We start from the raw sequence: 12,329 nt of genomic DNA, 5'->3' as shown, positions 1-12,329 counted from the left end.
GGTTGGCACAGTCAGTGAGGTGGAATCAGAGCCTGGGGTATAGGCAAGATGCCGTAGTGGCTTGATCTGCCATGGGCAGATCCAGACGTTGAGTGTCAGGGAACCCCCTCCCTAGGGGAGGGTTGGCGATGAACATGGATCCTCCAAACCACCCTAATGCAGGTGCCTGTAGGCCATCACTGCCCCTGAGGGTTAGGGTTGGGGTTAGGTACGTTAGGGTGATGACATGGCACACCTGGTCCTATACCTACACCCTTCTCACCAGCTCTGTATCCTTTATTAACACACATGGATGGCATTGTTGGGAGCAGCAGGAACTGCATGTGAGTCAAATGCCATGTGCTTTCCATTGTTTCAGCCATCACAGTCCCCAGGGGTAGGTACATTCACACCCCAAAGTTCACTTCTATTATGTGAGCCAGGGAAGCAGTATACTAGACATTAGCAGTGTGGGCTCTGGAGTCAGGGGGCCAGTTTCAAATCCTGCCTCCACCTCTCACTAACTGAGAGGCCTTGGGTGAGACATTTAGTCTCTTTATAAAACAGGAATAAAACACTGCTTACAAACAGAGCTGTGACAGGAAACACGTTATATAACCACTGTGAACCATTTAGAACAGAGCTTAACCCAGCAATAAATGCTACAAAGAAATATATTGTGGTGGTGAAGACTTTGGTTTTTTGGAATTGGATACACCTGGGTTCAAATTCCAGCTCTTCCAGGATCAACTGGGGAAAACTTGGGCAAGTTTCCAAGTTCATTAATCCTCACCTTTTCCAACTGCAAAATGGGGCAAATAGTGCATACAAAACTCATGGCCCACTGCTTGAGATGAAGTGTGTGCTCCATAAGTGATAGCTTTAGCTACTTGTTATTTTACTGCTATACCAGAGAGAATGCAGCTCAAGCTAAACAGGCAAGAGGGAATGTCTAAGGCGATTCTGCAGAGCTGCCGACCCTATGCGGCAACTGACCTCCATCTCCAACACATGGTAGTAATAGCTACTTAGATGGATTGTGTTCTATGTGCTAGGCAATGAGCTGAGAGTTTTTATATTTTTGTTTTACCTGGGACTAGGTATGGTGGATCTCAATATTTTGGGGGCCACAAGTACTGTATCAGCCTGGTTCCAATCAAGAGATAGAAACCACAAGTGGTTTATGCAATGGAAGTTTAATATAAAGAGTTATTCAGCTATGATAAAAGAGCAACTATACGATGTAAAGAGAACCTTATAGGGCTACTCTCCCTACAGGTGGAGAAGAGTACCCAAGAAGGACAATCTTGGAATGGGGCCCCCTCCCCAGGCTGGAGATCAGACATTGTTGGAGAAGGTATCATTGCAGCCCCCTACATGGCAGAGAGATTTGCTGGGTTGCATGGTCTAGAGCTGGTTGCAATTATTGGACAAGCAGAAACAAACCTCCACAGCCCATGCAAGCCACACTGCTGGGTTACTGCTGGGTTGAGTGTATGAGCATGTAGAATGATTGGGTCTCCAGTATGGACAGAAGGCATGGATCACGTGGTGCCTGTGTTGGGAGGATACTAAGAGGGTGATCACCACGCCAGGCCAAGACTAGTTCCCTGGGACTTTCTGGGCACATGACTCCAGCAGAGTACCACTGGCTCTCCTCACACCAGCCAGACCCAGGAAGAGAAGCTCCTTTCACCTGCACTGTTCTTTCAGCACCCTCCACTGAGAAAGCTTCACGTTATGCTTAGTGTAGAGGAGAAATGCTCATGGGAATCAGCATGATTCCATTATCACAGAGCAGGTATTAGTGGTAAATATGGAGTTGAGAAGTAATAAGTTGTAACTGGCATGGATATCATGGGGGCGTTTGCAGAATGCTGTGAACACATATGCATGAGTCCATATATTCATGCATGTGCACATATGTGTAATTATTCACACAATTCATAGTGGATACTACTTTGAGGGTGTTCACAGACCCCAGGTAGAGAGCACCTGGAGGGAAAATTATCCAAGGCAGGCCCATTCATAGTTCCAGGGCAGCCACAAGAAAGCCTCCGTTAAGCACCAGAAGTCTCTGGGGCAGGTGGGGACAGGCAGCATGCAAGAATTGGCCACAAGAGTTCTGAACCCTGTCCCAATTATGGAGGGTGACTTTCTTTCTCCTCCTTCTCCATTCCCTTCCATATTGCTCATGCATCCAAAGGGAGACCTGAAGACTCTCTAGCAGGCCAAGGCCATTTTCTTTTGGCATTTTTCTCTCCCCAAAGTCTAGCTGATTATCAGCTTAGACACACAGTAGGCTATGTGCTATGAACAACAGGCATCCTGGGTTATTTTACAAACTCATGGATAGTCATTTTGCAACCGCCTTTGCAAAATTATGACTGAGACAGTGAAAGAGAGCTAACTTAACCAACTCTGTCTTGTTTCTAACCTCCAAGCTGTCTTTGTTCATTCCTGGGCGTAGGCTGACCTAACTTTGGGAGAAACTTAGTTTGTAGTTATAGTTTAAACAGAGATGGTAACAGCCCTTTCCCAAAGCAGACCTCCTTCCTGTCTGGGGACTAGACTAACATTAGCCACAGGATTAGAAGTTATGGTTTAGGAGTCATGCAGCTGGAGGCTACAAGATTCTGACCCTCCCTAAACTGCTCCTAAGATCAGTGCTTGAGACATTTTGCAGACCCTGCACTTGATGGATCAGCTGGCACCACACAGATGGATAAACTGGCTCATCTGATCTTGTGGCCCCACCCAGGAACTGACTCAGCACAAGAAGACAGCTTCGACTCCCTATGATTTCATCCCTGATCAATCAGCACCCCTGGCTCACTGGCTTCCCCCCACCAAGTTATCCTTAAAAATTCTGCTCCCCGAATTCTCGAGGAGACTGATTTGAGTGATAATAAAACTCCAGTCTCCCGCACAGCCAGCTCTGCATGAATTACTCTTTTTCTATTGCAAGTCCCCTGTCTTGATCAATCGGCTCTGTCAAGGCAGCAGGCAAGGTGAACCCCTTGGGCGGTTACAATTTTGCTCCTTCAGCAAAACTCCAAGTTCCTCGTTGATAGTGGCAAACACCAGTTGCCATATTTTCTACTGTTCCTGGCACAAAAGTCCCTGTTCATGGCCCTACTAGACATAAGGGCCCAGGTGCTGAAAAGTTACCCCCTACCTCATCCAAGCCTCATCAGCAGGGCTGGATACTGGCAGTGGGCAGAGGAATGAAATTTATTTATTATTTATTTATTTATTTTCTTTTTGAGATGGAGTTTCGCTCTTGTCACCCAGGCTGAAGTACAATGGCACCATCTCAGCTCACTGCACCCTCCGCCTCCTGGGTTTAAGCAGTTCTCTTGCCTCAGTCTCCTGAGTAGCTGGGATTACAGGCACCTGCCACCACACCCAGCTAATTTTTGTATTTTTAGTAGAGATGAGGTTTCACCATGTAGGTCAGGCTGGTCTCTAACTCCTGACCTCAGGTGATCCACCCGCCTCGGCCTCCCAAAGTGCTGGGATTACAGGCATGAGCCACCATGCCCGGTCTTTTTATTTATTTTATTTTATTTTTATTTTATTTTATTTTATTTTATTTTTATTTTATTTTGAAACAGAGTCTCACTCTGTTGCCCAGGCTGGAGTGCAGTGGAGTGATCTTGGCTCACTGAAACCCCCGCCTCCCAGAGTCAAGCAATTCTCCTGCCTCAGGCTCCTGAGTAGCTAGGACTACAGGCTCATGCCACCATGCCCAGCTAATTTTTGTATTTTTAGTAGAGATGGGGTTTCACCATGTTGGCCAGGCTGGTCTCAAACTCCTGACCTCAGGTGACCCACCTGCCTCGGCCTCCCAAAGTGCTGGGATTACCGGCTTGATTCACCGCACCTGGGAAAATTTATTTCATTAGATGCTCAAAAAATGTATGACGTGTGAGTGGGACTTTCTGCCTCCACCCCACATCTGCCAGAGTAACAAGAGAGCCCAGGATCTGGGGGTATTCTGGGTAAGACTGCCCCCTCCCTTGGCCACGTTGTTGTTGTCAGAGTGAAGAAGGCCCCTGGAACTCCATGTGTTCCTGGCAATCCCTCTTTCCTCCCCCACCACAGACAAACCCCCCATCATTATTTTCCCTGAGAGCATCAGGACCCATCTCCTTAGGGCCTTTACCTCAATATGCATCAGTCACTCCAAGAAGCTCAGGCCCCTGAGTCATCCCTTCCCTTATCTCCTAGGCCTGAGTCCGCATATAGCTCTATGTGGCTCTCTCCACCACTCCCCAGCCTTCATTTTTCCCCTTAGCACATACATCACCTGACATATAATGCATTTGACTGGCTTATTTGTTAGTCTCCCCTGATTGAGCGTGGGGTGTTCTGTCTCTCTTGTTTGACCACTATACCCACCCAGGATCTACAAGGTGTCTGGCATGTAGCAGGGACTTAATAAACATGGGTTGAGGAATGAATGAACAAACAAAAGCATCTTTAGCGTCCTCCGTTCTCTGGACCTCAGGCTCCACTGCAGCTTAGTCTTGATCTTCACGCCTAAACAAGGCCCAAACCACAGGCCTTCTTCCATACTGGCTTATCCCACCTATCTAGCAGTTTCCCAGGCTGGGCTTTGGAGACAGGTGGGCTTGGATTTGAATCCTGGCTCTGCGTTATGAGGCTTTTAACACCTCTGTGCCTCATTTTCCTTATGTGTAAAACCAGAAGGATGCCTAACTCCCGAGAATGTGGTGAGTGAATTAAATGGAAGGTGTGTGTAAAGAGCTCAGCACAACTCCTCCAACACAGGAAGTGCACAATAAATTGTGGCCTCCAGGGAGGCAATAGGGCAGGGTGAGGAAGAGCAACAAGCTTCCTCTAGTGACATCTCCTATGAGTTGGTAGAGGAAGCCTGGCACACTGTGCACAATGGATTCTGGTCAGGCCCTGAGCTCAAGGGGAAAGAATCCCACGATTGATTACTTGTGTCTGTTATGGACATGGGGGCCAGGTGACAGGGGAGGGTGAAAGAGAGTAGCAGCCCCAAGCCATATGTTTGCCATCCTGATCTAGAATTTCCACCATTGCTCCTTTTCTTGTGCATATCTTGACTGTTTTTAAGGGTGAGAGCTCCCCTGTTTTCAACAACTCTTTTCTGACTCCGTAATTTCTCACCCACCCCAGCCCTGAAAATGGTGCAGTCTGCTCCTCTGAGCCCCAACACTCTTTTCTCTGCTGTTCCTTTATTATTTACCATATAGCATTTGGTTTTTAAAAAAACTTTCTGGCCTTCTTTCTGCACATATAGGCGGAACATGCCTTCAGGATAGATTTCACCTTAGAGAACTAACACAGGAAAGTGCACGGAGTTGCAAATCAGAAAATCTGAACTTGCTGTGAATTTGAGCTCATCACTTTGCCTTTTGGAGTCTGTTTCCCCAGCTGAAAAGCAGAGCCCTAAGGTGCCTTTGCATCCCATGGCATCCCAGGGCTGTGGTGAGAATCAGCATTTCATTGAGCTCTGTGGAGAGGAAAAGCTTTCATGTTTGGCCGGTCACGGTGGCTCACGTCTATAATCCCAGCACTTTGGGAGTCCAAGGTGGGTGGATCACCTGAGGGTCAGGAGTTCAAGACCAGCTTGGTCAACATGATGAAACCTCATCTCTACTAAAAATACAAAAAATTAGCCAGGTATGGTGTTGGGTGCCTGTAATCTCAGCTACGCAGGAGGCTGAGGCAGAAGAATTGCTTGAACTCACAAGGCGGAGGTTGCAGTGAGCTGAGATTGTGCCACTCTACTAAAGCCTGGGTGACAGAGTGAGGCTGCATCTCAAAAAAAAAAAAAAAAAAAAAAAAGCGTTCATGTTCTCATTGCATGTCCAAGTACCCCCTTCTGCCACCAGGTCTCAAACCGGAGCTTCTGCAGATGCTCAAGATACTTTTCCAGCAAGGGGATAGTAGGATGAGGCTTCCAATGGGGGCAGTGGGCATTTGGCAGGCACTGACAACAAGCAGAGTTTGGAGAATGGAAAAGAAAAACCAACTTTTCTCGCCTTAAACCGGCCGTTGCAAAGTTGAGAGCTGGGAAAGCTAAATGCTGCCATCTGCCGGTCATTTTCTATGTTAGCAGCATCAAAGTAGCCATAGTTTTACAAAGCTCTTGTTAAAATTCAGTAAAGTCCCGGAGGGAGGAGGTGGCATTTACTGAGCACCTCCTGTTTATAAGGAACTGTCTTCAAGTGTGCCATGGGTACAGACATAAATTAGCCCTGGATGTTGCAGATTCCAGAGAGCCAAGGCTGCCTCTCAATGACTGCATGCCTTAAGCTCATCCTCCAACCTCTCTGAACTTCAGTTTTCTCAAAAGGTAAATGGACCAGGGTGCTCTCTAAGGATCCAGAGGAAGGGACTTAAAAGATGAAGAGGATGTTGACAGACGGGTACTGAGAAGGAAAAGAAGAGGGCATCCTATGCAGACAAAGAGGAGGGTTTCAAAGGAAGCCCTGACATGTGTCTCCTTACCTCATCCCCTTGTATGTGAAGCCAAGGGGTGAGTTCCTGATCTTTAAGCGACTGTCCACCTCTGACTTCTGGTCAAGGGAAGGGACAGAGGAGTTGGAAAGACTTCTTGAAGGAAGAGTGAAACAAACACCTGTGTTGTAGGATCCACCAACTTTAAGAAACAGAACCATGTAATTACCTTTAAAGTATTCTATAATTTATTTACACGTTATTATATAATTTATTTACAACATTCTATTGTTGATGGACATTTAAATTATTTCCCATTGTCTCCAGGTTTGTTTTTCTGGCTTGGACATTCATGTGCATGCATTTCTTCACCCTCTTCCTCTTCCTCTTCTTCTCTTTTTTTGTGAGAGAGGGTCTTACTCTGTCTCCCAGGCAGGGGTGCAGTGGCACGATCACAGCTTTTTGCAGCCTTGACCTTCTGGGTTCAATTGCTCCTCCCTGCTCAGCCTCTTGAATAACTGAGACTACAGGAACATACCACCATGCCTGACTAATTTTCATATCTTTTTGTAGAAGCGAAATTGTGCCACGTTGCCCAGGCTGGTTTCGAACTCCTGGGATCAAGCAATCCTCCCGCCTCAGCCTCCTAAAGTTCTGAGATTACAGGCGTGAGCCACTATAACCAGCCATGCATGCATTTCTGTCAATTACATACCCAGGGATGAAACTCTGGGATTGTAGAGGGTGTATGTTTCCAACTTTATAGATCATCATGATTTGTTACCCAAAGAGGTTGCACTAATTTAAACTCGTGTCAAAAGTATGTGAGTTCCTATTGTTACAGGTAGCTAGTCAGGCATGAGCAGGGCAGGAGAGGGCTCGACTCCCACCCCCCCACCAGTAATGTCACCAACCATCAGGCGATTGTTAAACTGTCTCTAATAATGGGTCGCAGCCTGCACCAGGGAAAGGCCGTCTCCTAATAGATAGAACAAACTTAAAACTGGTGATCAGCAGCTTCCCAATAAGATCTCAGGAGTTGGAGAGGGGGCTCAAGCATGCACACTAAGAGGCAAAATGGTGGAGTTTAACTTCCAAGAGACCATGGGCGTTTCATAATGCATTGTTTCCAGTCTCCTCCACTCAGCGATTCTTCTTCCCCTGAAGTCTTGCATTAAGTAAGAGAATGAATCAATCATCAAGAGTTAATGAAGCTCTGACTTTGTGCTTATTGTCCTTTGCTTGGTACAGTTGGGCAGTGCCTTAGAAACAATCTCCAGGTAACTTTCCCAACTGCTTTTGTGAGGCCCAGTTTTCCATTTTAAAATCTAAGATTACCTCAGTAATCTTGCTTTTACAGCAAATGGGCATGGAGCCTGACAGATATATTTAAACTAAGTTATGGACAGGCTACCTGGTGCATTAGGTAGCATAGGAGCTAACCTTGTGGGACATCTCCCCACATTCATAATATTCACCCCTACGTCTATAATCAATAAATGCTTGTTTGGAGGTCATAGAAACTCTCCCTGAGATCTGACCTGTGTCTTCTGCTATCTGCCTGATTTCTCCCCATAGAATAGGAAAACACTGTGTAGGAGATATTGTGAATAGAAATATGAATATAGGCCAGGCACAGTGGCTCACGCCTGTAATCCCAGCACTTTGAGAGGCCAAGGCGGGTGGATCACCTGAGGTCAGGAGTTCGAGACCAGCCTGGCCAACATGGCGAAACCCCATCTCTACTAAAAATACAAAAATTAGCCAGGCATGGTGGCGGGCACCTGTAATCCTAGCTACTCAGAAGGCTGAGGTAGGAGAATTGCTTGAACCCAGGGAGGCAGAAGTTGCAGTGAGTGAGATGGCACCATTGCACTCCAGCCTGGGCAACAGAGTGAGACTCTGTCTCAAAAAGAAAAAAAAAATTACAAAAATTAGCCAGGCATGGTGGTGGGTGCCTGTAATCCCAGCTACTCAGGAGCCTGAGGCAGGGACAACGGCTCAAACCTGGGAGGCAGAGGTTGCAGTGAACCGAGATCGCACCACTGCACTCCAGTCTGAGAGACATAGTGAGACTCCATCTCAAAAAAAAAAAAAAAAAAAGAATATAAATAGAAAATTCAGTGATTCAAATAAACAATTGTTAGTTCCTCAGATCAGAACTGTGAGTTCTATACTAGACCCTTACATGTTATTTCCTCTGGTATCTTGGCAATGATTCTGAATAAAGATCAGACTCCTTAGTCAGCAGGTGGGATCGTTCTCAATAATAGAAGCTGGGTTCTCAGGGGATCCTGTGGATATGAGGATGAAGGTTAGAAACACTTGGGACCATACCTGCAGGTCTGATTTGAGGACAATGAGACCAAGACAGGAAGGCAGCAACTGCTGAGGGGCTGGGAGTGGGAGAAGGGAGGAAACAGGACACAAGAAAATAAGTATAAACCACCAGACTGCAGTCAGTGATCAACAAAAGTTCCGAAGTTTGTATTGAGAAGATTTCCCTGGTTTGGGGTTTTGAAGAGATTATATAAGGGATTCGGGTTGCTTGATTTTTTTCGTTCTTTTTCTTTTAGCTTGGTCTCAATTTTTTTGTAAAAAAAAAAAAAAGAATGTCTCATGTGTGCCTTTAGAACTGGTGAATGAATGAACCTCACTTTTTAAATAACTGAGATTGTCACTGAAGCACTGTCACCTGATTTAGGCTTAAAAATCTGACACTGAATTTATCCTAGATGATAAAGTGCAAGTCTCTTGTCTCCTAGAAATGATCAGGCAAGGAAACACCCAGGAGGCCCAGGGCAAAATGCCCTCCTGGAAGCTGGTGGGGTAGGAAGATGCTGAGGCCCAGTATGGCCTCTGGAGCATGCATTCTGTGTGGTGACAGAAATTGCTTGTTTGACCATACATTAGTCAGGCTTTTGAACCTTCTGCTAAACCCATCTCTGCACTTTTTGTAAAATTCAGTTTTAGCAAATTACCCTGCTAAGTCAGTTTAGCTGGCAGGAATCCCCATCCACCATATACTGATCAGGGTCCTCATCCCCCACCATCCCGCAGCTGATGTCAGATAACCTTGGCCTGTGCTCAGCGAGAATCTCGTTAGGTCAGTTTAGCCAGAATCCTCCCTTACCCTTGATGTTCCCTCGTAGTTATTTCCTATCTGCTAACCCCCATCCTCCTCCTTGACTATAATTCCCACTTCCTTGTGCTGGATTCAGAGTTGAGCACAATTGCTCTCCCCCACTGTAAGAACTTACTTGCAGTGCTCCTAGACCTACATATGTGAACCTGTTTCTTTAACAGTGACTTACCTGTCTTTTTCTCCTTTCAACTTGACACTAGCTGAGGCTTATCCGCATCAAAGTGGAGGGACTGGCCCCGGGGGATCCTCGGGGCTTCACCCTGATGGCCTGCAGGCTCACATTCCACTTTTTCTGGTGCCTTCTGGCTCCCAGAGTCCAGTTTGCCAAACAAGTGGTGGAGGTTGGAAGGAGGGATGAGGTGACAGAGGTGAAGGAGGGTGAATTCTTTTCTAAGCCCTACTTGCCTGACATGCATTTAGGTTTTTAGAAAGGAAACTGACCCCACCCTTTATTTTGTATCTCCCACTGCCATGACCAGCCTTACCTGTAAAAATGGGGCATAGAAGAGCCCCCATCTCCTAGGGCAGTGGTTTTGAGCAGGGGGTCACTGACCAGTAGCACCTGCATCTCTTGGGAACTTGTTAGAAAGGAAATTCTGGACTTGGGGTGGTGGATCATGCCTGTAATTCCAGCACTTTGGGAGGCCGAGGCTGGCAGAACACAAGGTCAAGAGATCAAGACCATCCTGGCCAATATGGTGAAATCCTGTCTCTACTAAAAATACAAAAATTAGCTGGGCATGGTGGTGTGCACCTGTAGTCCCAGCTACTTGGGAGGCTGAGGCAGGGGAATCGCTTGAACCTGGGAGGCGGAGGTTGCAGTGAACCAAGATCGTGCCATTGCACTCCAGCCTGGGTGACAGAGCAAGACTCTGTCTCAAAACAAAACAAAACAAAACAAAAAACAAAACAAAACAAAACAAAACAATTAATTCCTGGAAATGGATTAGCTTGCTGACAAGAGTTATTCCATTGTGGAACTCAAACAAATTTACAAGAAAAAAACAAACAACCCCATCAAAAAGTGGGCAAAGGACATGAATAGACACTTCTCAAAAGAAGACATTTATGCAGCCAAAAAACACATGAAAAAATGCTCATCATTACTGGCCATCAGAGAAATGCAAATCAAAACCACAGTGAGATACCATCTCACACCAGTTAGAATGGCCATCATTAAAAAGTCAGGAAACAACAGGTGCTGGAGAGGATGTGGAGAAATAGGAACACTTTTACACTGTTGGTGGGAATGTAAACTAGTTCAACCATTGTGGAAGTCAGTGTGGCGATTCCTCAGGGATCTAGAACTAGAAATACCATTTGACCCAGCCATCCCATTACTGGGTATATACCCAAAGGACTATAAATCATGCTGCTATAAAGACACATGCACACGTATGTTTATTGCGGCACTATTCACAATAGCAAAGACTTGGAACCAACCCAAATGTCCAACAATGATAGACTGGATTAAGAAAATGCGGCACATATACACCATGGAATACTATGCAGCCATAAAAAATGATGAGTTCATGTCCTTTGTAGGGACATGGATGAAACTGGAAAACATCATTCTTAGTAAACTATCGCAAGGACAAAAAACCAAACACCACATGTTCTCACTCATAGGTGGGAATTGAACAATGAGAACTCATGGACACAGGAAGGGGAACATCACACTCCGGGGACTGTTGTGGGGTGGGGGGAGCAGGGAGGGACAGCATTAGGAGATATACCTAATGCTAAATGACGAGTTAATGGGTGCAGCAAAACAACATGGCACATGGATACATATGTAACAAACCTGCACATTGTACACATGTACCCTAAAACCTAAAGTATAACAATAAAAAATAAAAAAATAAAAAATAAAATTAAAAAAAGAGTTATTCCATTGTGTGTGTCTACCTGCAATACCTGAGGATGTCCATTTTCTCATGATTTATAAACTAACTTATTTTATAGGTGTAATTTTCATACATTTGGGGGTATCGTTCTAACTTCATTATTATTACTTCAAGGTGTTATTCCTTCCCCATCATCATCGTAGTCATTATCATAACTAGTTGGTGCTAACAGTAGTCACCCTGCATTGAGAACCCATGCTCCAGGCCCTTTCCACATAGACTTGATTTAATTCCATTCACTCCTCACAAAAATCGTCTGAAAGAAAGAATCACTAAGCCATTGTATAATTGAAACACAAGAGGCAAGTGACTTGTGTGCCCTTGGGCAGGTAATTTAAACTCTGTGCCCCCAAGCTCCAATAGATATATGTAAATAATAATATCTTTCTTACCTACTACATGGGGTCAACAGTTAAAGTACTGTACATTTGTGAGGTATTTCATGGCACCTGTGAATTGCTCATGTGATGACATAGTGTGCTTCCAGTGTCAGTGTGCTGGGAAGGAGACAGAATAGGAAGAAGACTGAAAAGATGCCGAGTCTAGTGCAGGGTATCCTGGGGAAAACACCTCCTGTTTGTCCAACAGCAATTGGCCACACATTGAAGACACACTACCTGCCTGTGAACAGGGGTGACCCTGTTGAAATCTTGTGGAAAGCTTGAGATGCTCCTTAGATGGTGTTTATCCCTTGAGCTGGCACAAATGCGGTTTGTTGTTCAGTTTTTCCTTCTACTCTGCCTCTATCTGGTACAAAACTGAATTGAAGAGGATATAAACCAGCAGGGAACAATCTGAAATCAGAATGGTGACAATGGGAGAAAGTAATCTTGGTTCAA

This window comes from Hylobates moloch, unplaced genomic scaffold, assembly GCF_009828535.3.
Source record: "Hylobates moloch isolate HMO894 unplaced genomic scaffold, HMol_V3 SCAFFOLD_3, whole genome shotgun sequence".
Taxonomy (NCBI): Eukaryota; Metazoa; Chordata; class Mammalia; order Primates; family Hylobatidae; genus Hylobates; species Hylobates moloch.
Note: the sequence above shows the minus strand (reverse complement) of the source record.